Here is a 27,310-nt window from a genome sequence, read left to right on the forward strand (position 1 = left end):
AAACTAGTCTTCCCACATCAGCCCTAAAGCATACACCCTCGACCTTGCCAATATATTATTTCACATCGTTTGTCTATTGATGTTTCTAGGAAATAGCTAGAAATATATATTTTATGTTTCTATTTTCTGTTGTTGGGAACATGAACATAGTTAGAGGCAGACTAGTTGCAATTTTGAAAGAATCTACTTCTTATCTCAGATCCTGAAGTTGAAACTCAAATACTTTGGCCACCTAATGAGAAGGAAGGACTCACTGGAGAAGAGCCTAATGCTGGGAAAGATTGAGGGCAATAGAAGAAGGGGATAGAGAATGAGGTGGCTGGATGGAGTCACTGAAGCAGTAGGCGTGAGCTTAAATGGACTCCAGAAGATGGTAGAGGACAGGAAGGCCTGGAGGAACGTTGTCCATAGGGTTGTGATGGGTCGGACACGACTTTGCAGCTAACAACAAGAACAACTTCTTATCTGTTCTTAAATTCAGGACAAGAAACAATGGTTGGAAACTGATCAAAGAGAGAAGCAATCTGGAATTAAGGAGAAACTTCCTGACAGTGAGGACAATTAACCAGTGGAACAGCTTGCCTCCAGAAATCGTGGCCACTCACTCCATCACTGGAGTTTTTTAGGAGGAGGCTAGAGCAGAAGTGTCAAACTCACAACGTCATGTGACATGTCGTGATGTATCGTGACTTTTTTGCCATTGCCGGCAATGGGGTGGGCGCAGTTTTGCTATGATTCATTTGGCCTGCGGACCGGCAGTTTGACACCCCTGGGCTAGAGAGTCACTTGTCTGAGATGGTATAGGTTCTCCTGCTTGAGCAGGGGGCTGGACTAGAAGACCTCCAAAGTCCCCTTCCAGCTCTATTCTATTCAATTCTAAATTTATCTATAGGTAATAGAGCTTATTAGAAATCAGAATGTTCTGTTGTGTGAGTTTCTACAACTCTACATTCCTGGCAAACAAAAGGATATAAGGTAACTGCTGTCCAATACAGTGGAGCCTCCATGGGACGATACTCTAGGTCTCTTACACTTGTCATTTTTATTTCAGCTATTTGAACCTGTAACAGTAAAGATGAAGATTCTCCCAAAACTGTTCTGAAATTCCCAGGTAGTCTCTCTGAACCCGACTCTTTTTCAAAGATCAGCCAAATTCTACAAGGAAATGGTTTTAACCTATGCATATCTGAAAATGCCTGAATTTGCAGAGAATTTCTTTGCAGTCCTACATAACTTAAAGTTGGCATCTGTAAATCTACAGACTATGGGGGACAAAATGGAAAAGAGGCAAGGATTCACAAGTCTTCATAGCGCCCCCCCCCCCAGATATACCACAACAGTCAGTCTGGATTGTTCAGCCTTATTTAGTTGGCTTTTGTTGGCAATGACTTGATCTATCAGTCCAACTTTAGTAGGCATTATTTTTAGATATACGTTATAACCAAGCTTGGGCCCCACCCAAGGGTGGGGACAAGCTAGAAATGAAATGTTTGACAGTCAAAATACAGGGTAGCTTCAAGTAATTAAGTGGAGAAAGCTGAAGTCAGTTTGTCTTAATTATGAGGATTCAAGTTGGTTTGAATAAACTTGCCGAACACACACCTTCTTCCTTACAGTAATTCTCCCTGATAACAGTGTTTTTCTCCTTATAGATATAAAGTATGGGCATATCAAATATTTCACATTTTCTTTCATTGGCATTTATTTGCTCATAGCTCAACTGTTCCTGCAGGAGATAGAAAAAGTAGAGTCTCAGATTTGGAAGGTACCTTAGACGTCATCTGGTCAACTCTCCTCAATGCAGAATCCACTAGAATATCTCCTACGGATGACTATACAGCCTCTGTTTGAAGACCTCCAACAAATTAGAAGTCATTAGTTTATGTGGCAACCTGCTCTATTGACTGACAGCTATATAGTCAAGAAGTTCCTGCAGATATCCAGCCTGACCCTCCTTCCTTGTAGTTTTAACCTATTGGTTTTGGTTCGGTCCTCCTTATGGACTATTGTAACATGCTCTACAAGGAACTACCCTTGAAGAATATCCAGAAGCTGCAACTGGTGCAGAATCTGGTGGCTCAGGCAATCTTGGATGTCCCCAAGGATTGCGCAAATAACACCTCTGCTATAAGGAAGGAAAGAAAACAACAATATGGTAACTGTACAGCCTTGTGCATGAAATTTCTGAATTATGAAACTAGATGCTCAACTGTTGCCAAAGTCAACAATAAATTAACATCTGCTCATGTCTTACTTTTTTTCCCTTTGCGCATTAACTCATAACTTAAATGCTTATTTAAAAAAATAGGCATAAGTTAGGAAAGTGTGAAGACAAAGGAATAAAAACCAGAACATTTTATGCTTGTATTTAGTTTTTTTTAAATATACAATCAGAAATAAAAGCAAAAGGCAGGTTTCTATTAGATCACGCGTGTCAAACTCGCCGTATTGCGACTTTTCCCCCATTGCCGGCAATGGGCATGGTTTTGGTGTGACGCATCCGGCCCATGGGCCGGTAGTTTGACATGCTTGTATTAGATGAGTGGAAAAGTACTGTTCCTATTGAATTGTTCTCTGTATAACACCCAATACGGAAAACTGGGGACTTGGATAAAAGAGACAATGTCATTTTCAGTCAGATCGGAAGCCTCCCTGCTTCGTCCACCACAGGCAGGCAGACCAACAGGGCCCATTTTGTGTGGGTGACATCCATGCATGCACGGGTATGTGTAAGAGAACTACTATTCTTTTCTTTGAATATTAGGTGTAACCTGATACTAAAAGCACCTGCCTTCAGTCTACAACATACTTGAGACTTTGAACTACAGATCTCAGAGCTGAAACACCTGGGTTAATTTAAAACAAAAACAAAGAAACTTTCTTGCCTTTTCCTCACTCCCTGATATTTTTAATACCTACTGAAGAGCGTTGGAGAGCTTTTTGCACATTTTATCACTATTTTGACTGATCCCAAGAAAAGGATTTGTCTTACTGTTAATAATAGGTTTGGATAAGAAAGTAGCTAAGATTTGCAAAGCCTCTAGCTCAGCTTTTGCCAGGATGGTACCATTCAGATGTCTTCTGCCCAAGTCCTATCAACTCAAGCAATTCACCATGGTGGTTTAGGCTAGAGTTATATTCTAGGTAGCCTCATTTTTTTTCTTAAGGTGTCCTCAGGCAAGGAAACTCGTTTGTTCATCTTTATTTTAAAAATCCTCACATAAAACAATTTACACAAGTAAATTATTCATTTCTGTACCTAGCTTCGTCTTCCTGGGACCTTGCCCTTGAACAAGAGCACTGGAAAATTAGTTGATAGCTGCCTTTTTTTCTTTTATTTTCTTGCTGATCAATTCAACAGGAAGGAACAAAACCTGTATAGTTGCACAAATATGGTACCAAGAAATTAGGTGATTCAGTAACATTTACAGGAAAATTGTTTTTTCACCTGTTAGCAAGATTCCAATCAGGTGAAGAACAGAAATTTATTAAAATAAAAGTGGATGTAAACCGTGCAACAGTAGAAGAGTAATTTCAAGTGAGCTTTTGCTATTTTGATCTGTGTGAAGCCAATGTTTCTGGCATGGAACTATGCTTTATCCCCTTTAGATGGCATTATTATTAATATAATTTGCTCATTGACTCAACAACTCAAATGCTGGGCCATTAGCCAAATGCAAATCTGTTACACAATAAATGTATAAATGTACTTTCACCTGTACTTCAGTCTGTCTGCTCCATTCTTTTACTTTAATGCTTCATTTACATATTCTCCATGTAAATGAATATAACATAAAGAAATGAAGTGTGAAACTGGAGCCATTTGCATTTGACCATATGCAGTTTATTTTTTTTAAAAGAAATAATTTTCCCTCGCTAAAGAGAATCTGTCATTACAGCGAACAATTAATTCTACTTCAATCTGGCTCACAATTAAATAACTGAAGGAAAACTCTTAATTTAAAGACTGTTAATCACCTGCAAGATCAAATGGATTAAAAACTTCATTTCCAAAATGGCACGTGTGCACTGCTAAGCCCCAAATTCTCCTCTTTCTCCTTTACTCTGTTCTGGAACTGAGAACATCCATTGCTCTCCACCCACAACACAAGTCAGTGAGAACGGTTCATGCAAACACAAGTTAATTCTTTTTTAACGAAACATTTTCACCTAAAATTAAAATGCACATTCTCTTCCACCATAGACCCCTGCAGCATTCATAGATTCTTTTAAACGGAAAAGAATGAGGCAGAGGAACAAACCCAAGGTATATGAGTACACACAAGTACACACAAGTCTCTAAAAGGGGAAGGCACATACCTGCCACCAGATGCCATTTCCTCTACATTTTATACCCCAGTGTGCACCGTTTTCCCATGATTGCTACAATAAACCATATGCTAAAATGAATTGCCTCGCTGACTTAAGTAGCAGCTGGTTAGCAGAAAAGTGGCTTCTCCAGGCATGATTCAGTCTCCTGACAAATATACTGCGCCATACTAGATGAGTCATCAGAGGACTATTCTGCATTTCATACAGCAGTGGCATAGTTCTTCATATTTCACTGTCCTGATTCTCACAGGGAATTATAATAAAAACTGTCCAAAGGTTCTTCTTCGCTCTTTGGCACCTCAGATTTTGGTAGAATAATGCTGCTCACACCCTGCATTTGTTGTGGAAGAAACTACAAATGTAAACCAAAACACACAGGCCTCTCTAACAGGAAGAAAATGAAACAACAGCTGCAGCATTGGCATTTTATTAGCAGTTGCACAATACAGATTTGCAAGATGTTTGGTTGTGCTTTTGCCTTCAGATAAGTCTTCAATGCGGAACTAAAACTGTATAACTTCTGACCCATGAAGTCAGGCCTGGCCACATTTTGCCAACCACAACATTGCTCCTTGGCTAAGCCAATTAAATTTGATTTTCCAATGAATATCACATGTGTTCAATACGCACTGTGATATTTTTATTACACAATGAGAGGTTCTGTGTGGACTACAGCAGGGGAAGTCCCAACAGTCATTCCCCATCTGAAATTTTGGGTCTGCCAAAATCCTTTCAGCTGTGAGGTCCTTAAAGGATGCGACTGAAGTCTTTGGTCCCTTTTTAGCTTCTGTTGGGTGGGCTTAAGGGTAGGCATGGGTGCAGGAGGCCTCTGGCAGACAAGCTACCATCATACCCATCCATTATCCCTCCAAGCCCAAAAGGCAAACCTCAAACTGTTTTACTGAAGTGTGCTGCTTTTGCTGACAAATTCTGATGTGATCTCAAAGTGCTGGAGTCCTCATGTGGCCCATGGGCTCTCTATCTCAATCTGATTTGTCTCAACCAATTAAGCACACTAGCAAATGCCAAAATCCATATGTGCCATGAAAATTAAAGGAGTAGAAAGCATCTGCACTGGAAAATAGCCTGTGAAAGAGTGCATGCAACTCTTTGGGTATTTGCCAACATGCCTTGCCAATATTACATCCACCCCAAACACATATTTCACTCTTAAATCAGGCTTACTTCTAGTTTATAAGCCAATCTGGAAATAAAAGTTTAACAACAGCTGAGTAAGGCCAACCATGGGGGAAAATGGAACATATAGCTCTTTAATAACTTCTGTAGAAGCATCTTCCTGCGCTTGCCTTATAAAAAAAGACACTTGTGAAGTCTCATGTAATTTCTCCAAACTACAATGTCCAAAAGGAAGAGAACATTTTTTGCTTGCTGGTTCCCCAGAAGTCAGAAACAATGGCTTTCTGTGATGTGTGACAGCTCAACCACTGTCTGCTATAACTATCAAAGGACAAGAGTAGCAGAACTAAGTTCAAGTTGTCTCATAACAAGTCAAAACTGGATATTTGCAATCAGTTTTTTAAAATGGGAATCATGGTTCTGAGTGGAGCAGACAGGTGCGATAAGCAAAAGATTTGACCACATGGGATTTTCTAAGAAAGAGCATGAGAATTCAACACCTGGATTCTGCACCGTCTAGATCTGGGGTAGCAGCATACATAGAGAAAATCTGAACAGACAGGCATCTGAAACAAAACACTTAGTGCTGCGTGCTTATGTAAATAGAGCCCTGTGTGCAGTCTAACTCTGATTAATCCAGCATTAACTGCACAGCTGCCAGAGCATAAAGCTAGGCTGCTGGTGAAAGATGGAAGGTGTCGAAGAAACAGAACAAATGACTCAGACCAAAGGATGAGAGAGCACCGTGATATGGGAGAGAAAGAGAACAGTGTTTATTTATATAATGTGAATATTTTAAAAGCTTTAGTCACAAGTAAGTTATCAAAATAACACGGAGGATGATGTATGGAAGAGATCCAAACTGTCATTTGCAAATGTATAGGATGCTAATGAAAAGGATGCATCAAACGGGTACTATTTTTAAATATAGCTGGCTGTGAGGCTCTAATTGCTTTTAATTCACTTGGAGTTCTCAAAGATGAAAAGTAGGAATTCTGAGGTACTTTTGAAGCAGATTCAAACAGCACCGATTGACAAAAATGAGCAAGGCAAGGTGTTTCAAGGATTTCGTTTTCATCTACCTTACCATAAATGGAAAGATCTCCAATGTTTATTAAAAACATCCTTACATGCTTTCCTAAAAGCTTAAAAATGCTAAACAGGGATGTTTATCTTCCCAAGATGGGGAGGACATATAGTTGAAATCAAAACTAAACAAGGGTAAAATTATTAAGCAAGTATTTAGGCTAATTGCCGCCCCCAACCTTGAAAGAAACAGGGTAATTCAGAATTTGCAGTTAGCTTATGCCATAGTGCTGAGATATTAATCATTCTGTAAACCATGGTTTATGTGAATCACACCACTATAGCTTGCTCCAACAAAGTTCTGCTAAAACTAGCAAATACTTACTGTGTTATCAGTATTAGCCCGAGAGTGGTTTTTTTCAAGTCACAATGCAGCCAAAATGTACAGTAATCCCGCAACAGTTTATGGCATCCATCTGCACATGTACAACTGCAGGTACAATATTGTCATTTTATTCTTTCAACCATCATTTTTTTAATAGCTGATTCTGTCAAAAAAAATCACCCTGAGATTCAAACAAGCTACAAATATGCTAGCCAAAGGTCAAGGAGCCAATTCTTCGTTCTTAATCGTTTAACTAAAAGGAATTTTCTCCCACTGAATGATTTCAACAATTAAGACTTGAAATCAGCTTAATTTCCCATTTCCTCCCCTGAAGTGTACAATTTTGCTAATTCGGAATGTGATCTGGCTTTGGCTCTGTGTCAAGTGTACCCAATTCTTTCCGGATCCTACCGCTACACTTGAAGGGTGACATGGTGGTATTCACCACTGCTGGTTTGGTCAAGTCCTTCCCAGAATGGCTCAAGCTGTAAGTGCTGAGAGAAAAATGAACTGGAAGAAGCTAATCACCTGGCTAACATTTTATGTCTGCTTATAATTTACTTAATCTATATACCACAATGGTTGAATTCATGTAGAAAACTAAGCCAAAAGTTCAACAAATCAACGCATGTACAACTTGACTTTCCTTTTTAAATGCCTACTGTGGTTTTTAGGCCTATTATAATAGAGCTTGTTATGGTTAGTTTGAAAAATGCCAGCCTTCATTGGATAAAAGAACCTGACTTTGCTCTAGACTTCCAGATGGCAGAAGTCGGTAAATGTTGGACAGGGGAGATGCTTGGTATGGTGAGAACGATAAGATTTTTATTCATAATATTTACTTATACGACCTAGTCAGGTCAACTCAAGCAGCCACCTAGTTACATAGTGTTGCATGTGGAAATCTACTATACCCAGTGCAAAAATGAAAACTGAGAGAAATCAAATCCAAAACTTATAACTCCTCTTCCCCCCCAATACCATTTTCCTAAGACTCTGCTTATATCTGCTCATTCCAACCAAGCAAGAGCTAAATGTTGAAAAGGAGACAAACCAAACCAAGCCAAGCTAATACACCAATTATTATAAAGGATCTTATAAAGGAGAGATATATGAAGAGCTCTACGTCCAGCTCCTCAATTTCAGGGTCAGCAGGATGTGAACAATACATTTCCTTAATATTCATCAGATTTGTTGAAAGCTGTTTTAGGGCATCTCAACCTCAAGTTTGTTCCTGCCAGAAGCTTGATTTTTATAGAGCACTTTGGTCAAGTACCTGCATCCTTATTCTTGCTATTTAGTTGGGAAGAGCACCTGCTGTCCCAGTGAACAATTGAACTCCTTTGTCGAGTACACAACTGGATTGACCAATCATACACACCCAACAGTATCAAATGGATTGATAGGTATTCTGAATGAACCTTTATTGTCAAAGTACAACCATACATACATTGACATTGGCTGAGCCTCCCTTCATGCCCCCCCACAACTCACAGTGGCAACAAATCCACCATCTTATTATACCATGTGAGCTAATTGCATACAACACACCGGCCTCACAAGTAAATCATACATAAAGTTATTTCCCGTTCAAGAGCCTGACAGCCCATGGATAAAAGCTGTTCTTCAGCCTGTTGTTACGGCTGGCTATACTCCTGTATCTCCTACCCGATGGTAGGAGAGTAAAGAGGTACCGACCAGGGTGTGAATTGTCCCTGAGAATTTTCCTCACTCTTCCAAGGCAGCGAGCCCTGGCAATGTCATTCAGTGGTGTCAGGGGACAGCCCATGATGTTTTGTGCTGTGCTTACCACCCTCTGTAATATCTTCCTATACACGGCTGTCAGGCCAGCATACCAAACCGCAATACAGTGTGAGAGGATGCTCTCTATAGTAGACTGGTAAAAGAAGGTCATTAGCCGTTGTTCTACCCTGTTCTTCCGCAAGACCCTGAGCAAGTGGAGTCTCTGTTGGGCCTTTCTGGCCACCTAGGTTGTATTGACTTTCCAGGTAAGATCTTCACAGAGGTAGACTCCCAGGAATTTAAAGGAGGAAACTTTCTCCACACAGCTCCCCCCAATGTAAAGTGGGGCAGGTTCCTCTTTTCCTCCAGAAGCCTAGCACCATCTCCTTCGTCTTGCCGATGTTCAGGTGCAAGTTGTTCTCTAAACACCATAGGGATAGTTTTTGTACCTCCCCCCGTACCCTGTTTCATCTCCACCTGTAATAAGACCCACTATGGTGGTATCATCTGCGAAATTAATGATCACAGTGGATGGGTCAGACGATACACAATCATATGTGTACAGTGAGTACAGATAGGGGCTAAGCACCCAGCCCTGTGGTGAGCCCGTGCAAAGCTTCAGGGGGGTGGATGAAACAGACCCGACCCTCATTGTTTGTAGCCGGTCCCTTAGAAAGTCTTTAACCCAATCGCAGATGGAGGGGGGAAAAATTCAAGTCAGTCAGTTTTTCAATAAGGATGCTTGGCAAAATAGTGTTGAATGCCGACCTATAATCAATGAAAAGCATCCTGACAGAGCTTCCAGGTTTCTCCAGATGGCTTGCTACAGAATGTAGAGCAGTAACTATGGCATCGTCTGTCGACCTGTTCCCCCTGTAGGCAAACTGACGTTTGTCAAAGTCCGGTGGGAGGCATGTCCTAAGATGTTGGAGAACCAGTCTTTCGAAGCATTTCATCACTACAGACGTTAATGCAACAGGTCTGTAGTCATTCAGGCACTCAATTGCTGTTTTATTCGGGACTGGGACAATAGTAGCTGCTTTCAAGCATGATGGCCGACTGCAAGGAGATGTTAAAAATCCTTGTCAGGACCCCTGCTAATTGATCGGCACAATTCTTAACCACTATCCCCAGCACCCCATCTAGGCCTGCAGCTTTGCTGGGATTCACAGCCTTCAATTCCTGAACCCATTCTATTCAAAATGATTCTCTTTTTAAAATCAGCATTGCAACCATTTCATTTAATCAATTCTGCCTTCACTGTACATCATGTGATGTGTCAATTCTGCCTTCACTGCCGCGTAATGTGATTTGTCGCGATGTATCATGACTTTTTCCCCCCTTGTCAGAGCTGGGGTGGGCGCAGCTTTCCACGTCACGCATCCGACCCGTGGGCCAGCAGTTTGATACTGCTGTACATGTTTTCATGGTACCAGAAAAATTTATATAGGACCTCAGTGAGAAGCTAATGCCTTAACCAAGCCCCCATGATAAATGGAGCGTTACAACCCTGCAGACATGGTCTACTGATTATAGATCTGCTGATATTCATTAGCTTTTCTTTTATCCACAAGCAAGATCATGGAATAAAAAAGCTTCCTAACAAAGAGCATGTCCCTTTCCACTGGACCTGGACTTCCTACCAATAGCACTACACTCTGACCCCCTTCAATTGAAGGAGATTGTTGGGCTCCAAAGTTGCATGAATTTGCAGCAAGAGGTAGCTCAGTAGACTCTTCAAAGTAGCACACAATAATGTCTTCAGGGGCATAGTTATGCTGAGTTCAGAGCCCTTCATTCCCTCATGCTGCATTATTTTTTATTCAAAACATTCACGTATCACCTCCCATGTTATTTTTAAAATCAAAGTTGGATGCCATAAATCACCATGCAGCAAATGTTTAAGCTGAAATGTATCTGAAGCTGGTCTCAGTGCTGCATCACAGTACAGTTCTGAGAAAGTTTCAGCTCCATAAATCATACTCGTTTCAAGAGTTAATTCCTATTTGCCTAGTGTCTTTTGAAGCAATAGATCTAAATGTCCAGAAACAGTGGCATTTTTTTCTGAGGATCATTAATTCTGAAATGATCACAACCCGCTCCAAAATAAAAAGCTCTATTTAATCTAGGGCAGGGCTTTTCAACCTTTTCACCCATTGTACCACTTTTAGGATAAGGCAATGTCTGAGTACCACCAGTCGCCCAATAAGGTGTCAAAAACTTGACCAAAAAAAAAAGAAAAAGAAAAAAATGATAAAGTACAGGTAGTGATTCTGAGGAGTGCTGTTTGTGCCGTGGAGACCTCCCCCTCTTTCGGAGTTGTAAGATAGTATGGGGATATGGCGGCTAGAAACCAACTCTGCTGCCTCAGAACAGCTGACCGGCGCCCCTCTCTGTCTTGGCTACGGAATGTTAGCTGCAATTTTAAGAACATTGTTGGCCAAGGATGGACCTGATAGACCTGGGACTTGACTGCAGTGAGAGGGCAGAACAATTAACTATCAATCCACCCCCTGATGTGAGAATCAGCTGAGGTGGATTTATCCTGGTTGTCTTTAGCCAAGTTTTGCCCAGATTAATTTGCCATTCGTTGTGAGAGAACTATTATGGCTCTTATATCTGCAGCCAGCTCGGGTGAGAGTAGAGCTGGCTTGGCTTGACTTGGCTTGGATGGGCTTGGCTTAACGGTTTTTGTTTTGCCACCCTGACTTGATAACATCAACAATGTTCCTTAACATCTTTATTTTAACCATCTAGCTGCCTACAAATAGCCCAATGTGGACATTCTGACATATGGCCCGCTTACACTACTCTTTTGCGGACCTATATGCCCTCAGGAGAGTTGCTGTCGCCTGGGCACGACCTGCCGCCTTGTGCTCTATCTCCCTTGAGGACGGGCATAGATAGGGGCTGCTGGTTGAAGCGGATTAAAAAGCCCCTACTATGTTTTTAGCCGGTTGTTTTAGGGGGTTAGGGATGGGGGTGAATGATAGGGGTGGGAGGGATAAGGGTATTTTATCAACCGGCTGTCAGTCCAGGCTGGAGACGGTTCCTGGCGAGACGAGCTTGGGGTTAGGGATTTCTGGTTCCTCCGGTTGTGGGGTGGGGTTTCAAATCCCCACGATTGGGAATGGTAGCAGGTGGTTGCACGGAGGGCCATATCAACATCCGGGATCACGCCCCCGCTGTCTTCAAGCGGTGGCGTGCTCCGACCCTCCGGTTGATACTCGTTTACCCGGGGGTGAGGGAGATCGGGCCCCTGAGCTTAGGCTGGTGTATTTTAATGCCAGATCCGTAGTGAACAAAGCTCCCCTCGTCTGAGATTTGATCGAGGAGGAACGCACGGATCTGGCATGCATTACGGAAACCTGGTTGGGCTCAGAGGGAGGTGTCCCTCTGACTGAGCTCTGGCCTCCAGGTTTCTGTGTGCGATCACCCTCCGGCCCCGAGCAGCCCCTCTGCCAAGGGCATCTGTCCCACTTGTGTGTGCATTCGCCCTCTGCGTTGGTGCCACTGCCAGTGCCCACAATCTGTCCGGCCTCCCTTCCCTTTCCTTCCTTCCTTCCTCTTTGTCCCTTCCTTCCTTCCTTCCCATTGTCCCTACCTTTCTTCTTTCCTTCCTTCCTTTCTTCCTTCCTTCCATCTTTTGCGAGAGGCCAAGCGGGAATGAAGCAGCCCTCGGGTCTGTGCTGCCGCAAGCACCGGTGTCGCCTGGGCTCCTGCCCAGCTCACTTGCTTGCGGGGAAGGCCTCCATTACCGGAAAGAGTCTCAAGAGGAAAAGGGGCAGCTGGGGATGCCCTGAACTATCTCTTGCTGAACTGCCCACTTACCAGAGCTGCGCACCAGGATCGAAAGAATCACAACCTGTAACGGGAGGCGGCAACCATGATGAGGCCACTCGGAAGCATTTTCATCTCTCCCGCCATAACCGCCCCTCCTGTCTCTCTGTCACCCGCCCCCATCGCAAAATAACCCTCCCCTCCGCGGTGGCCCCCGCAGCCTATCGGAGAGCAAGAGCCATGGTGGCACGCCCTCCCGCTCAGTGCAAGAGTTTAACAGCATCACCCAATTACAAGCCACTTCTGGAGTTCAAGTCCCAGAATTCCTCAGTCAGACATGCTGGCCTGAGGATCAGTTTGGAGGCGTGGAGGGGAGGGGAGCGTCCGAGGACAAGCACTGGGAGCCGAAGTTGAAGGCTGAAACGCCTTCAGCTGTAACTGCTCGCAGGTGTTTGGGTGTGTGTGAGCAGGAATCTATTCGGGGCTCAGCAGATGGGCCGGGATCAGTGCTGCTTTCCAGGTGATTGGTGCTTATTTGGGGCTCAGCAGAAGCACCAGGATCAGTGCTGAGCTCCAGCCCTGGCAGCCCTGAAGAAGCGGCACTGATCCCGGCACTTGAGCCCTGGTAGCCCCAGCGCCAGGCCGCCACTTCCCTCCCAGCCCCCTCACCGGCCGGGGCTGCTGCCAGGAAGCCCTCAACCCACCGGAAGCTCTCTGTGGACTGGAGCCTGTCGGTGGAGGTCAGGGCTGGCTGTATGCGCCGATCAGCTGGCAACTCCGTACAGCAGGCTCTGGGGAGGGCGGGGCCTCGCTCTGCACCTGCGCTCTTCACGCGGCCTAGGGTTCCTGCAGGCCGTCGCCAAGGAGCATTTTTTCTGCAACCAAGTGAGCTGGGAAGGAGCGGAGCGGGGGGGGGAGAGGAAGGCGACGCCGGGTACCACCAGCCCGGTGCTCGCGTACCACCAGTGGTACACATACCACTGGTTGAAAAGCCCTGATCTAGGGTTCAGAATGATCTCATTGTTAATAGTGTTCTGAAATAGCATGTTATAGAGGCCAGGCTTCAGAAATCCAGAATATAAAGTTCAGGTACATCAAAAGAAATCCGAAAGTAACATTCTGATAGTCCAACAGCAACAGAATGATAAATAGCTTGGATCAAGGTATAACAGGCTTAAAATTACCTAAATAAGTTTAGGTTCTGAGTGAATGAGTACACAGTCAAGTTCCCCATTCATTCCTTTTCAAAGCTTTTACCATGAAGGTAGATCCCAATAGATTTATTCTCACTGTTTGACTAAAGCATCAGTTTTCCCAACTAATTTAGTGATTTTTTTTGTTACAAAAAAGAGAAAAAAGAGAAGAAGAAAACATCTAGTTAAATGGGAGTAAGAAATAGTGGGCCAGCAATTATTCCTCCTCCACTCTTGCTCAGATTTTGTTGCTACAGAAACCAGATTCTCTTCTAGCCTGACAACTGAAATTAGTAGTTCTAAAGAAGTATATTTGATCTTATAAATGTGTTTGATTGCACCTCCCTCCATCATCAGGCAAGCTGGTAGCCCAAGTCAGACAGAACACTATGATTGTTGCTGGGATTTATTTTTTTTGCCATTTACTTGAATATAGTGAAGTTAACAAATTAATTAAACAGTAAAACTGAATATTTATTTATTTAAAATATTTGCATAGCTGCCCATCTTACAGCCAAACACTGCGCAACTAACAATACAAAAATAAAAGAAAACACAAAAAATAAAAACACAAGAACACAAAACCTTAGCACCACAACCACACTTCCTTACTGTCACTCATTACATTTCTGTTCCACTCAGGGCTTTTTTTTCTAAAAAAAAAAAAAGGTGTCGGAACTCTCATCTTGTTAATCTTTTATTTATATAGTTTTATTTATATATTTATATAATTAAACAATTATATATTCAATTCTCAACATACATTTAATTTATTGTATTTAAGGCAAATGTTCATAGAAAATTCCAAACTTTTGTCCAATTCTCATCTGGCAAATCTTCTCGACTCCTTCCCTTGCTCTTAATATCTATGGCCGAATGTCATCCTCTGAGTAACCACAGATCAACGTACTTGGAAGGATCGAAAAGTCTCAAGAGGTGGTCCAACAAGTTTGATGAACAAAAGTGCTAAAGTTGTCTTAGTCTTTAACAAAGCTCTTGTTGGGGTGGCAATTAGATTCATCTGTGAAAACCCACGTTCACATTCACTTGAAGAAATAGGAATGGTATTCAGAGTCCGTATCAAATGCAACAGTTTTTCTGGATATGTCTTTTCGAGAATGTATTCACGGAATCCACGAATCATTTCTCTTTCATTTAGTTGCAGTGTGATTAGTAAGTTTCTAATTTCCACTTCTCCAAATGTCAGTTGAGTATTAACATCTTCAGGCCAATGTTTTTGATCAAGTACGCGAGACCAATACGCCAACTCATCGTCTTTGCTATCAAGTAATCTTTTTTCAAATGACTCTTTCAATTTTGTATAAAATATACTTGGGTCAATGGGAGGATGCTTTTTTGAATCTCTTTTGTGAAGTAAAACTCCACGAAAGCGAAGATCACTTACAGCAGCAACAGCACATTTATAATAGGGCCCAAAGTTCTGTCTTCTTTCTTCAAAAACTTGTACCAGTACTTTTATTTTCTTATTTGCCTCATACAAGTTGATGTTGCGGTCCTGTAGATCCAAACTTAAATCTGACAATTCCTGGAGAGTGTCACACATCAATCCTAGGTCCAATAAAAATTCTGTAGATGTTATTTTTCTTTTCAAGCCATCATAAGTGCATTTATCATTTTTATCTCTTGTAGGATCATGCATTGCTTGTTCAAAATGATACACAAGGGATTCAAAATTATTCCATACAGCCAAAACTGTACGTAAACTAGATGACACCCATCGGGTACTTAAAATTCTTCCAATTTTCAGCAGCTCAGTCCCCAGTAATTCTGCACATGAATGCAACTCTCTGCTATTCTTTGGTGAAGCATGGTATATGACGTACAATTTATCAATAAATGATTAGAATGCAACTCTCTGCTATTCTTTGGTGAAGCATGGTATATGACGTACAGTTTATCAATAAATGATTAGAATCTATTTATTCCTGAAGTTTCCTTGGCAGCATCACCTACTGATAATTCTAGTCTGTGATTAGCACAATGCCAAACTATAATAGAAGGAAAACGTTCTGACAGCAATTTTTTCACTCCACTTTTACATCCCATCATCACAGCGGCACCATCGCATGCCAGAGAAATCAAATATTTTTTCAAATAATGTTCTGTCATCCCATAAGAGTAAAGACATTGGAGTAAAGAATCAAATATTCCTTCTGCTGTTACTTTTTCAAGTTCTACCAAGTCCAAAAACAAATTTACTGGTGAATTCATTCCCATACCTTTGATACAGCATCGAACAAATACTATGAGGGTAGGTTTTTGGCTTATTGTGGTTGATTCATCAATTATCAATGAAATTTTATTATTGGAAGGAAAACAATTTCTTTAACCACAGTTTTCCTCATTTCTTCACTTATATGATTAACAATATATAATCTTAAAGGGCTTGCCATTGTGATAGAAGATTGCTACCACTGCTCCAGGGTTTGGCTAACTTAAATATGCATAGCATAATTAGATTTATTATTGCTGCTAAAGCTATGGATTACGGATTCACATTTCCCATGGATTGTCTTCTGTCCATGGGAGGGAAGCTTGGTAGATTCTAAATTTCATAATTTTAGTTATTCCTTTGTGGCAGGGTATATATGAGAACACAAAAGAAAAACAGAAAAGATGAGAGAGAAAAAGGGAGAGAAAAATAAGAAAATAATATACTACTTAAAATACATATCCCTCTTGAACTAATACACTTATTTCCATTTTTTCTGTTCTTTTTACCCATAATTAAACCTATGTTTAAATGTTCCATTTAATAAATCCAATCATCTAATCTTTTTAACTCTATTCAAAACATTTTTTTTAGTTATCCATTGGAATTTTCTTACAATTACATTTAAATATCTAAAACATTTCCTTTACATTGATCATCCCAAACATTTTTGTATTTCTCATATCAAAAACCAAGAGGGAAAAAAAGAAAAAATACTGTCTTACTTGGAGGGTTCATCCCTCTTAAACTAAAATTTTTCTATTTCTTCAACCATATTCAAACAAGTGTTTAATTTTTAAATATTCCCTCTGATACACCCCATCAATTCCTCAGTTCTCATTTTAGCCCTCTTTTGCCAAGCATCTTTCCCAAGCAATATATTCTGGTGAATCAAAGAGTCTTTCCATAATCTTGTAAATGTTGTGGATATAGTAGGCAAATCAAACATGTTCTTTGTAAAAAGATTTTGCCCCTTCATATTAATTGAAGAAGGGACGCGGTGGCTCAGTGGGTTAGGACGCTGAGCTTGTCGATCAGAAGGTCGGCAGTTTGGCGGGTCGAATCCCGAGTGCCGCGTAACAGAGTGAGCGCCTGTTACTCGTCCCAGCTTCTGCCAACCTAGCAGTTCGAAAGCACGTAAAAATGCAAGTAGAAATATAGGGACCACTACGGTGGGAAGGTAACAGCGTTCCGTGTGCCTTTGGCATCTAGTCATGCCGGCCACATGACCACGGAGATGTCCTTGGACAAGCGCTGGCTCTTCGGCTTTGAAACGGAGATGAGCACCGGCCCCTAGAGTCGGAAACGACTAGCACGCATGTGCGGGGGAACCTTTACCTTTACCTTACCTATATATGAGAACAAGCTGCAAAGGTCTTTAAAAACATGTTTCTCACATATTTATATTTTTGAATCATAAATATTAAATCTTTTTTCTTTCCAATGATCCAAACTAATGCTTTAGAAATGTAATTTCGTTTTAGCTACAGTAAACAAGCAAATTACACTAAAGCTAAATTTAACGTTACTTGTTAAAGATATTTACTATATTTCAGAATTAGTATTCTTTCAGTCACAATCTTATTCCTATTCAATTTGGCTGATTTTAAAATGTGATGTAAAATCAGAAGCACATAAAAAGAAAACAGCAGAAACAGCTGCAAATTAACTCAACAGTTCTATGCTTAGCAACATTTCCATTTAATCAAAGTCCTTGCTCTTTCCAAATCTATTTCAGGGTTTACTTTCTATATACACAAACAATGCGAAATGAGTTTCTGGGCTGGTTCAAATTTTTTACACATTCCAAAAATTTCACGCAATGTATCTGTTCCATATAAATATAAAAGCATGATAGGCTCTGTATTTGTACAATGGCCAATTATCTCAGTGTGCAGAAACGTGGATAACTACAAACAGAAGTTGCAAGCCCTCTCCTTGACTTCAGAGTCATCCTGGTGAGATAGTCAGCATATAAATTTAATAAATAACATTTTTTTTCTCAAATGCCCCTATAAGGAATTGAATTTGAATGAAGTTTCAGAAAAGCAAATGTTCTGTGCTGGTGGTACTAAGCTCCCAAAGATCTAGCATGGGATAAATGAATTCTTCCTAATAAAAATACCGTATATACTTGAGTATAAGCCGACTCGAGTATAAGCCGAGACCCCCAATTTCACCCCCAAAAACTGGGAAAAGTTGTTGACTCGAGTATAAGCCGATCCGCCGTTCTGCAAGCCTCCGCCGCCGGCGGAGGCTGGATCCGCGCTCTGCAAGCCTCCGCCGCCGGCGGAGGCTGGATCCGCGCTCTGCAAGCCTCTGCCGCCAGCAGAGGCTCGATCCGCCATTTTGCAAGCCTGAATACACAGGAATACCCTGTGTGGCCGCGGCTCTCGGGGAAGCCCTGGCTGTCTGCTTCCTCGCTCCACGCTGCCATTCGGGGCCCGCGCGTTCCCCGGGCAAATCGCGGCGCCCAGCAGGCGAGGAAACACGCCCGCTCCAGTCGCCCCCCCTTCCCTCAGGAGACGCGAAGCAAGTGACCGCCCGGAGCTTACCGAGGACTTGCGCGCGGCCGAGGCTTCGGTGCTTCCAGGATCGCGCGCACCTCTCCCAAGCCGCCGCCATCCGGAGACCTGCCGAAGTTTGGGGAGGTTTGGGGAGGTGCGCGCGCACCTCCCCAAACCTCCCCAAACGTCGGCAGGTCTCCGTTCCTCCGCGCAGACCTGCCGACGTTTGGGGAGGTTTGGGCGCCTCCCCAAACCTCCCCAAACGTCGGCAGGTCTCCGTTCCTCCTGCCGACGTTTGGGGAGGTTTGGGCGCCTCCCCAAACCTCCCCAAACGTCGGCAGGTCTCCGTTCCTCCTGCCGACGTTTGGGGAGGTTTGGGCACCTCCCCAAACCTCCCCAGGTCTCAGTTCCTCCGCGCAGACCTGCCGGCGTTTGGGGAGGTTTGGGCGCCTCCCCAAACCTCCCCAGGTCTCCGTTCCTCCGCACAGACCTGCCGACGTTTGGGGAGGTTTGGGCGCCTCCCCAAACCTCCCCAAACGTCGGCAGGTCTCCGTTCCTCCTGCTGACGTTTGGGGAGGTTTGGGCACCTCCCCAAACCTCCCCAGGTCTCCGTTCCTCCGCGCAGACCTGCCGACGTTTGGGGAGGTTTGGGCGCCTCCCCAAACCTCCCCAGGTCTCCGTTCCTCCTGCCGACGTTTGGGGAGGTTTGGGCGCCTCCCCAAACCTCCCCAGGTCTCCGTTCCTCCGCGCAGACCTGCCGACGTTTGGGAAGGTTTGGGCGCCTCCCCAAACCTCCCCAGGTCTCCGTTCCTCCTGCCGACGTTTGGGGAGGTTTGGGCGCCTCCCCAAACCTCCCCAGGTCTCCGTTCCTCCGCGCAGACCTGCCGACGTTTGGGAAGGTTTGGGCGCCTCCCCAAACCTCCCCAGGTCTCCGTTCCTCCTGCCGACGTTTGGGGAGGTTTGGGCGCCTCCCCAAACCTCCCCAGGTCTCCGTTCCTCCGCGCAGACCTGCCGACGTTTGGGGAGGTTTGGGCGCCTCCCCAAACATCGGCAGGTCTCCGTTCCTCCTGCCGACGTTTGGGGAGGTTTGGGCGCCTCCCCAAACCTCCCCAGGTCTCTGTTCCTCCGCAAACGTCGGCAGGTCTGCGCGGAGGAACGGAGACCTGGGGAGGTTTGGGGAGGCGCCCAAACCTCCCCAAACGTCGGCAGGAGGAACGGAGACCTGGGGAGGTTTGGGGAGGCGCCCAAACCTCCCCAAACGTCGGCAGGAGGAACGGAGACCTGCCGACGTTTGGGGAGGTTTGGGGAGGCGCCCAAACCTCCCCAAACGTCGGCAGGTCTGCGCGGAGGAACGGAGACCTGGGGAGGTTTGGGGAGGCGCCCAAACCTCCCCAAACGTCGGCAGGTCTGCGCGGAGGAACGGAGACCTGGGGAGGTTTGGGGAGGCGCCCAAACCTCCCCAAACATCGGCAGGAGGAACGGAGACCTGCCGACGTTTGGGGAGGTTTGGGGAGGCGCCCAAACCTCCCCAAACGTCGGCAGGTCTCCGTTCCTCCGCGCCCTGCCTGCCTGCTTCTTTCCGCTGCGGAAAGAAGCAGGCAGGCAGGGCGCGGAGGAACGGAGACCTGCCGACGTTTGGGGAGGTTTGGGGAGGTGCGCGCGCACCTCCCCAAACCTCCCCAAACTTCGGCAGGTCTCGGACGGCGGTGGCTTGGGAGAGGTGCGCGCGATCCCGGAAGCACCAAAGCCTCGGCCGCGCACAAGTCCTCGGTAAGTTTTTTTGTTGACTGGAGTATAAGCCGAAGTGGAATTTTTCAGCCCAAAAAGTGGGCTGAAAAATTCGGCTTATACTCAAGTATATACGGTAACTTCCTGCCTTTTTCTAATCATTTCTTCCCTACAGCAATTTGAAATGTAAAACAAACTCCCTCCATGCAGGGAAAATTTTCCTTGAGTCATACTTGGATATCCTATTTGCAAATAATATCTTACTTACCTAGTTGAGATGGTGTAGTTGGGGAGCAGGGAGGAGTGCAATGTTCCTACCTTCGCTGCAACATTTGCCTGCTGGGTCTTTTGGCAAGCTCAGCAGCAATTCCTATTGGCTTCCAAAAGCCAATAGCATAGCTGACTCAGGAATTCTGGGAGTTGAAGTCCATGAGTTATAAAAGAGCAAAGCCTGCAATAGGCTTAAGCCAATAGCAGCACAGCTCGTGTAAAAGCTTCTTTTTTTTTTGCAAAAAAAAGGTGCCGGAACACCATTCTGAGTGTTCTATGAGAAAAAAAGCCCTGGTTCCACTTTGCCTTTATCTAGTTTTTTTTTAGAATTCTATTAGAATACATTTTATTAGATGGCAGCTTGATTCTTTATTTCTAAAAAATTGTTGAGGAGGCTGTTCAAGAAAATTAAAGGATTTAAACTAGAGCAACTCAAAAAGTTATGCTTCTTTTTAAAAAGTGGGAGAGAGAATTTTAAAAATAAAAAGCATAAACTTTATAGGGAAACAGGATAATTGCAATTTATGGGGTTTGGAAAGTAGTCCATTTATATCTTTTTATATTTAGGCAAATATTCAAGGCATTCTAATAACTGAATCTAAAAAAGTATATAAATAACAATGTTGAAGTTAATATTGCCATTAATTCCAAAATCAAGTAAAAATGAAAAAGTTCAGCATACAAAAGTATTTCTCAAAAGCAAAATCTATAATGTGTAAGCAAAAAGGTAAAAAGTGGAAGAAAATAATGGATGGTTAGTTCCATAGGCACACCTGAAAGCTTTTGTTTTATATTGATATATTGACACATTTTGTATTTATATTGACATATTGAGACATCAAAGACTTAAGTCAGAAGCTACCTACACAGAACCCCAACATTCAAAATAGGTTTTTAACTTCCAGGATTGTCCTGTTCAGAAGTATACTGGCACACTGATGGGTATTATAGTTGTAAATATTACCAGTTAAGGACTGGCTCCTATACTGAACAAGCAACCCAAGAAAAAATGTTAACGTCCAAGTCAGTCTTGACTTCTACTTCTGACTGTATTATGTGGACAGGTCCCTTGCAGTTTTCTTGAGAACATTTTCAAAAGTGCTTTGCTGCCACTGTCTTCCTAGGACTGAGAGACACTGACTAACCCAAAGTTATCCAGCTGCCTTTTATGCCTAAAAGAGGACTGTAACTCATTGTCCCTTGGCATTTAGTCCGCCATATTTAACCTCAGCATCAGCCTGGCTTTTAATCAAAAGCCTATTTGCAAAACCCATTTGAATCCCTGTTTGTGGCTAGCAACAAACTGTCATGATTGCTGGGGTGATAAAATAAGAAGTGATGAATCGTATAGAGGTAGTCCCTGACTTAGGACCACAACTGAGTCCAAATGTTCAGTTGTTAAGTGAGTTTTGCCCCATTTTACAACCTATTTTGCCACAGTTGTTAAGTGAATCACTGCTATTGTTAACAACTGGGATGTTAAATGAAACTGGCTCCCCCACTGACTTTGCTTGTCAGAAGGTAGCAAAAGGTGATCACATGACCCCGGGACACTGCAACCGTCATAAATATGAACCAGGTGTCAAGGATCTGAATGATCTGAATGATCATGGGGATGCTGCCATGGTTGTGTGAGAAATAGACATAAGTTACTTTTTTCAGTGCTATCATTAACTTTGAACAGTCACTAAATGAATGGTTGTAAGTGGAGGACTACCTGTACTCTTGTGATTGAAAAAAAATTACAAAACTAATACTTGTATCAAAGTAAACTCCTAAGGCCTGGGCAAGTTTTATTTACATTTGATTTAAAATTGATAACCACGTTCCTTAAAGCTTGAAAACTTCAACTTTTCCATTCCCTTTAAAGTGTAAGATATGACAGCTCTGAAAACCTGTAAGACTTTAAACAGATATGTGACTTGCCAAAGATTAGAGATCTGAGGGCACTCTTTAATGGTGAGCAATTACGGTATTCATCCTAGATTTAGTCCCTTGGTGTTAGGATTTGAAGCAGACACAGTGATTAAACATTTAGTCCCACATTTCCAAACAGACAAAGTTAGAAAAGTAGAGAATTACTGCAGGGAATTAGGAGGCCATATAATAGGAGTGACTGTTGTGAGGTGAATGGCCATATAAATAATGTAATAAATAAAAATAAAATGAAGACGTTCTGCATGCACAGGTAGACCTCAACTGAACAACTGTTTGTTCGGTGAACATTTGAAAGTTACAACAACTGAAAGAAGTGACTTACAACTGGTCCTCACACTTATAACCATTGCAGAATCCTCATGGTCACATGATCAAAATTTGGGCTTTTGGCTACTGTCATGTACTTAAGCACAGTTGCAGCCATTCTGGGACCCTGTAAACACCATGTGCCACCTTCCCAGCTGGATTCTGACAACCTGAGTCAATGGGGGAAACTGGGTTTGCTTAATGATTTAATGATTCATGTAACAACTACTGTGCTTCCTTAACAAGCATGGCTAAAAAGGTCATAAAACTGGGTGTGTGACTCACTTAACATCCATCCTGCTTAATAATGGAAATTCTGGTCTTAATTGTGATTGCAAGTCAAAGAGCACCTGTATCAGCAATCATATTCTTTTACTTTCTCTCCATTCCAAGATTTAAATCCGGAGCCTCTTTTCAAGTCAATGGCTGCTTCACTTGCTTCTTTCTCAGTCTTTTAAGGGTTTCTGCCTTCTCTCCCTTATTTACAAAATGCCTTTTCCTGGCATGACAGTCAGAAAGTCCTCCCCTTCAACTCTTATATTTGGCATTAATACTGCTATTCTTTAGGCACAATGCAAGATCATTCTTGTTCACACTATGCTTGCAATGGCATGCAAGGTTTTTTTTCTTCCCCCCAAAAAAGGCTTTTATCTGCGAGCATTTGATTAGTTATCTGAGCATCTGCTGGGGTTTCTCCCTAATAACCTAATGGTTTTATGATTATGAATTGCCTTAAGAGCCACAGCACAGTATAAGGTGGGATGCAAATTCAGCAACCCAAGAAGCAAAAGACAGTTTTTCATAGAAAATTTACCCAAACAGATCCAACTCCCCTCTGTACTCTGATACACAGCATCAGCCTCCATTTCGCTTTTCCATCCATCACTCTAAGGAAGGCCAGGAAAGGCCATGCCAGGTTAATTGTTATGGAAGGCCTGCTTATACAGCAGGAAAATGGCCAGCCCAGCACTGTTCCCAAGGAAAACCCACTCTGCTCCTTTTTTATTCTTCGTCTTTGCAAATGCCCTCAGGAAGTAGGAGCCAGGAATATGTGCAACAGGCCCAGGAAGCAGCAAGGGAAGACAATTCTTCCAAAACTGTGAAATTTGCTGGCCACCAAAGGGACTGTCACAAACGGTGGTCAGTTGTCCCAGTCAAGAATCAACATAAGAGACATTCAGATGGTTTTAGGTAGCTCCTGGTAATTAATTAAAAAATTAATTCCACGGACATGTTCTTGTATGTGTCCTGGGCTACCTAAAGCCATCTGAATGCCCCAGGACACATGCCAGGACATGACCTTGGAATTAATTTTATTTGAATTGTTCCATTTTAGTTTACTGCGTATTAATCAATCTTGGTGTAATGTATTGGGATTTTACTTGAACTGTGTCTGTTTGAATGCTGTTTAGGGTTGCTCAATTGGTGTGTCACTGACTAGCCAGACTTGCTGTCTCCAAGAAGATCATTGGATGATTTGGGGCGGAAATGGGTTCCTTTAAACCTATTTGCCGCCGCCTAGTGGCCAACCGTATAAGTAGCTGTGCAGAAGCCTCTGTTTCAGTTCTGTTCCTGTTTGCCTTAATAAAGCAATGTTCCTGCTTGCAACCTCTCGTCTGGCTTACTGCCTCCAAAGAACTCACTACACAACACTTGGAGGTACCATCTAACACTTACTAACAAAATCTATCTAAAATCCATTTCTTGGGGGGGGGGAATTAAGTGTGATAGAAAAGATCCACTGTGTCTATTTCTTACTCCCTGCCCTATCCCCAGGTTTTTTAATCCCTAAAGCAGAAGGAAAAAAAGATTTGGAAACATGAATTATACTGTCATTTTCATCATTTTGCTGGTTTGATTTTTAGGTAAACAGGTGCAAAATGTTTTAGGTTTGAAATGGCTGCTTTGAGTTTCCAAGAACATGTAACAAAACCTGGCAGGTTCAACCAGCTCTGTTCTGAGTGTTCCAGGCACTACAACTGGATTGGAATTTATGGTTGGGTTGCTGTTATGAATAAAATGTACTTTTTTCTAGTGTAGCTAGTATAGTACCAGGGAGTAGTCCTGTCCTAGCTACCACTGGTTTAAGCATGTGGTATATGAAAAATGTTGAGAAGGAAGGAGGAGTTAAGCACATTACCAGGCAGAAAACCATGGTTCCCAGAGGAAACCCTTTCAATCCACTGGGGTACATTACTGCTTTTTAAAACAAAACTACTATGGGGAACTGAACAATTTGTGTGGATGGAAGGATACACACACACACACACACACACACACACACATATAGTGTGACTGCACAGACTGCTAATAAAATATTCCTTTTGTCTGCATGTGCCCTTTGGGCTCAAGGTTGAATCTTGTGGATACTGAGCTTCATGGTGCTTTTAAAAATGCATATAATTCTATATTGATTTGTTGTGTTTTAGCATATGTGCACCTCCTTGTGCGTGGTTGCAGTGCTAATGTTATACAACACGCAGCTAGCAAGCATTAGTTGCCCTTTATTTTCAACCAGCAGTGTTCTCCATGTTCAAGGAAGGTAGTCTAGCAAAGAACACCATGGTTGCTTTTGCTAAGCTTGTGCATAGTATGCAGGCTGCTACAAACAACCAGATGAGTTGCTTCAATCTGGGGTTCCAGTATCTAAAGAAAAAATGATAGGAGTGTTATTTTAAAATAATAATAATTGGAAAAGCTTCATAAAGGAGAGGTGCTAAGAAAAAAATGTTAAAGAGATTAAGGTTCTGACTTGTAATGTGTGGACCGAGCAACTAGTTAAATAAAGGGATGCAGTGGCGCAGTGGTTTAAGGATGCTGGAACTGCTAGCCAGAAATTGTCTGCAAATGCTTTTGCCCACCCAGTAGTTTGAAAGCAGGCAATATTACAAACAGATAAATGGTACCACTTCAATGGGAACAACCTAGCTGTGTTTGTGTGTGCAGAGAGCAGAACCTGGGGCAGAACCTGGCCAGATGTGAGGCATTGTGACACAAGGTGAGGCAAGACCAACGGAGGAGCCAGGAAGAGCCAGCAACTTGAGCTCCACTAGCTAATTGGTGTAAAGGTGGTTTGCCCCACCTGGTGCACCAAGGATAGGAGCGCAAGGGCCCAACAGAATAAACTAGCAATCTAGGCTTTCAGGACTGCATTGTGTCTACTTGTGTAGATTTTCCTGACATTGTATGCCATACACTAAATAAATAGTAAAAAAACCTGTATGATCTTTATCAATTGAGAAAGAATATTGAAGATTTTTTTTTAAATTAAGAGATTCTATCCTAAACAGGTTTTTCAGTAGAGAAGATTAGAGCTATATTTTCATTGCAGGATTAAATCTAGGTCGGTCACCAGGACCTGAAGTTTGATTTTCTGAGCTTTCAGACTGGAGCCCACCCTCAGTGAACTTCTCTCTACCAGAATCAACTGGGAGACAAACTCTGCAGCGAGCGAGTGGGAGATCAGATTCCTAACCAACCTAGCTGACAACTTTGTCATCCAAAAGGTAGGAGGGAACTAGACATAAACCCATGCTGGACTTAATTCTAACTAATAGAGAAGAAGAGATAGAGTTGAAGTTGATGGAACCCTGGGCGAAAGTGACCATGTCATATCAGAATATAACACAAACACTAGCAAAGAGAAAACAATCCAACCAGGGTCTTGAACTTCAAAAGAGCTGACTTTAACAAACTCAGAGAGAACCTAGGAAAGAACCTATGAATGAAAATCCTAAAGCAGAAAGCAACCCAAGAAGCATGGGAAACTCTAAAAAATGTGATCATAAAAGCCTAGACCAGCACAATGCCACTGAAAAACCCCCCAAGAAATTCAAGAAGAAACCAGCATGGTTGCACAAAGATCTCTGACAAACTGAAAGACAAACAGGACAAATACAAAAAAATGGAAAGAGGGCACATAACTAAGGCCGATTATCAGCAGACAGCCAGAACATGTAAAGATAAAGTCAGGAAAGCAAAGGCTCAGAACGGAACAAAGACTTGCAACAGAAATCATGGATAATAAAAAGTTTCTTCCAACATATTAACAACAAGAAAAAAGTCAAGGAAACTGTAGGCCCACTAAAGAGAAAAGATGGCAAGGAAATAACAGATATCAGAGAGAAAGCAGAGCTGTTTAACTGATACTTTATATCAGTCTTCAAACAAAAAGAAACCATAGCCCAACATACCAAAAAAAAAACCACTGCAAAAGACAAATTAGAAACAAAAATTAAAATAAGCAAGAAAATGCTAAGAGAACACCTATCCGACCATGATGAATATAAATCACCAGGGCCTGACAGATTACATCCCAGAGTTCTGAAGGAGCTGGCAGATGTTATCTCAGAACCACTGTGCCACATCTTTCAAAAATCCTGGAGCGCAGGGAAAGTACACGAAGATTGGAAAAGGGTTGATGTGGTTCCCATCTTCAAGAAAGGAAAAAAAAAACTGACCCAGGAAACTACAGACCGATCAATTTAACATCAATACCTGGGAAGATCCTAGAAAAAATAATAAAAAAACAGATCTGTGAACAACTAAACTAGAAGCAAACAAAGTTATAACTAGCAGCCAGCATGGGCATGTTAAAAACAAATCATGCCAAACCAATCTTATTTCATTCCTCAACAAAGTGACTAAACTAACAGACCAGTGAAATATTGTGGACGTAGTATACTTAGACTTCAGTAAGGCATTTGATAAAGTAGACCACAACCTACTCTTT

At 42.7% G+C, this 27,310-nt stretch overlaps 1 protein-coding gene across 2 annotated transcripts in view; it reads right to left on the reverse strand.

Moving 5' to 3' along the window:
* The window catches only part of SPRED2 (sprouty related EVH1 domain containing 2), a 98,798-nt gene that overhangs the window by 43,090 nt on the left and 28,398 nt on the right, over window positions 1-27,310 (reverse strand). The window contains exon 2 of one of the 2 annotated variants that reach the window (XM_081333313.1): window positions 3,260-3,374. The exons of the other annotated variant lie outside the window; for it this stretch is intronic. The gene's annotated coding sequence lies outside the window, so the exon portion shown is untranslated. The remainder of the gene's footprint in view (window positions 1-3,259; window positions 3,375-27,310) is intronic. 2 annotated transcript variants of the gene reach the window in all.

This window comes from Vipera berus (assembly GCF_964194415.1).
Source record: "Vipera berus genome assembly, chromosome: 1".
In the NCBI taxonomy this organism is placed as follows: Eukaryota; Metazoa; Chordata; class Lepidosauria; order Squamata; family Viperidae; genus Vipera; species Vipera berus.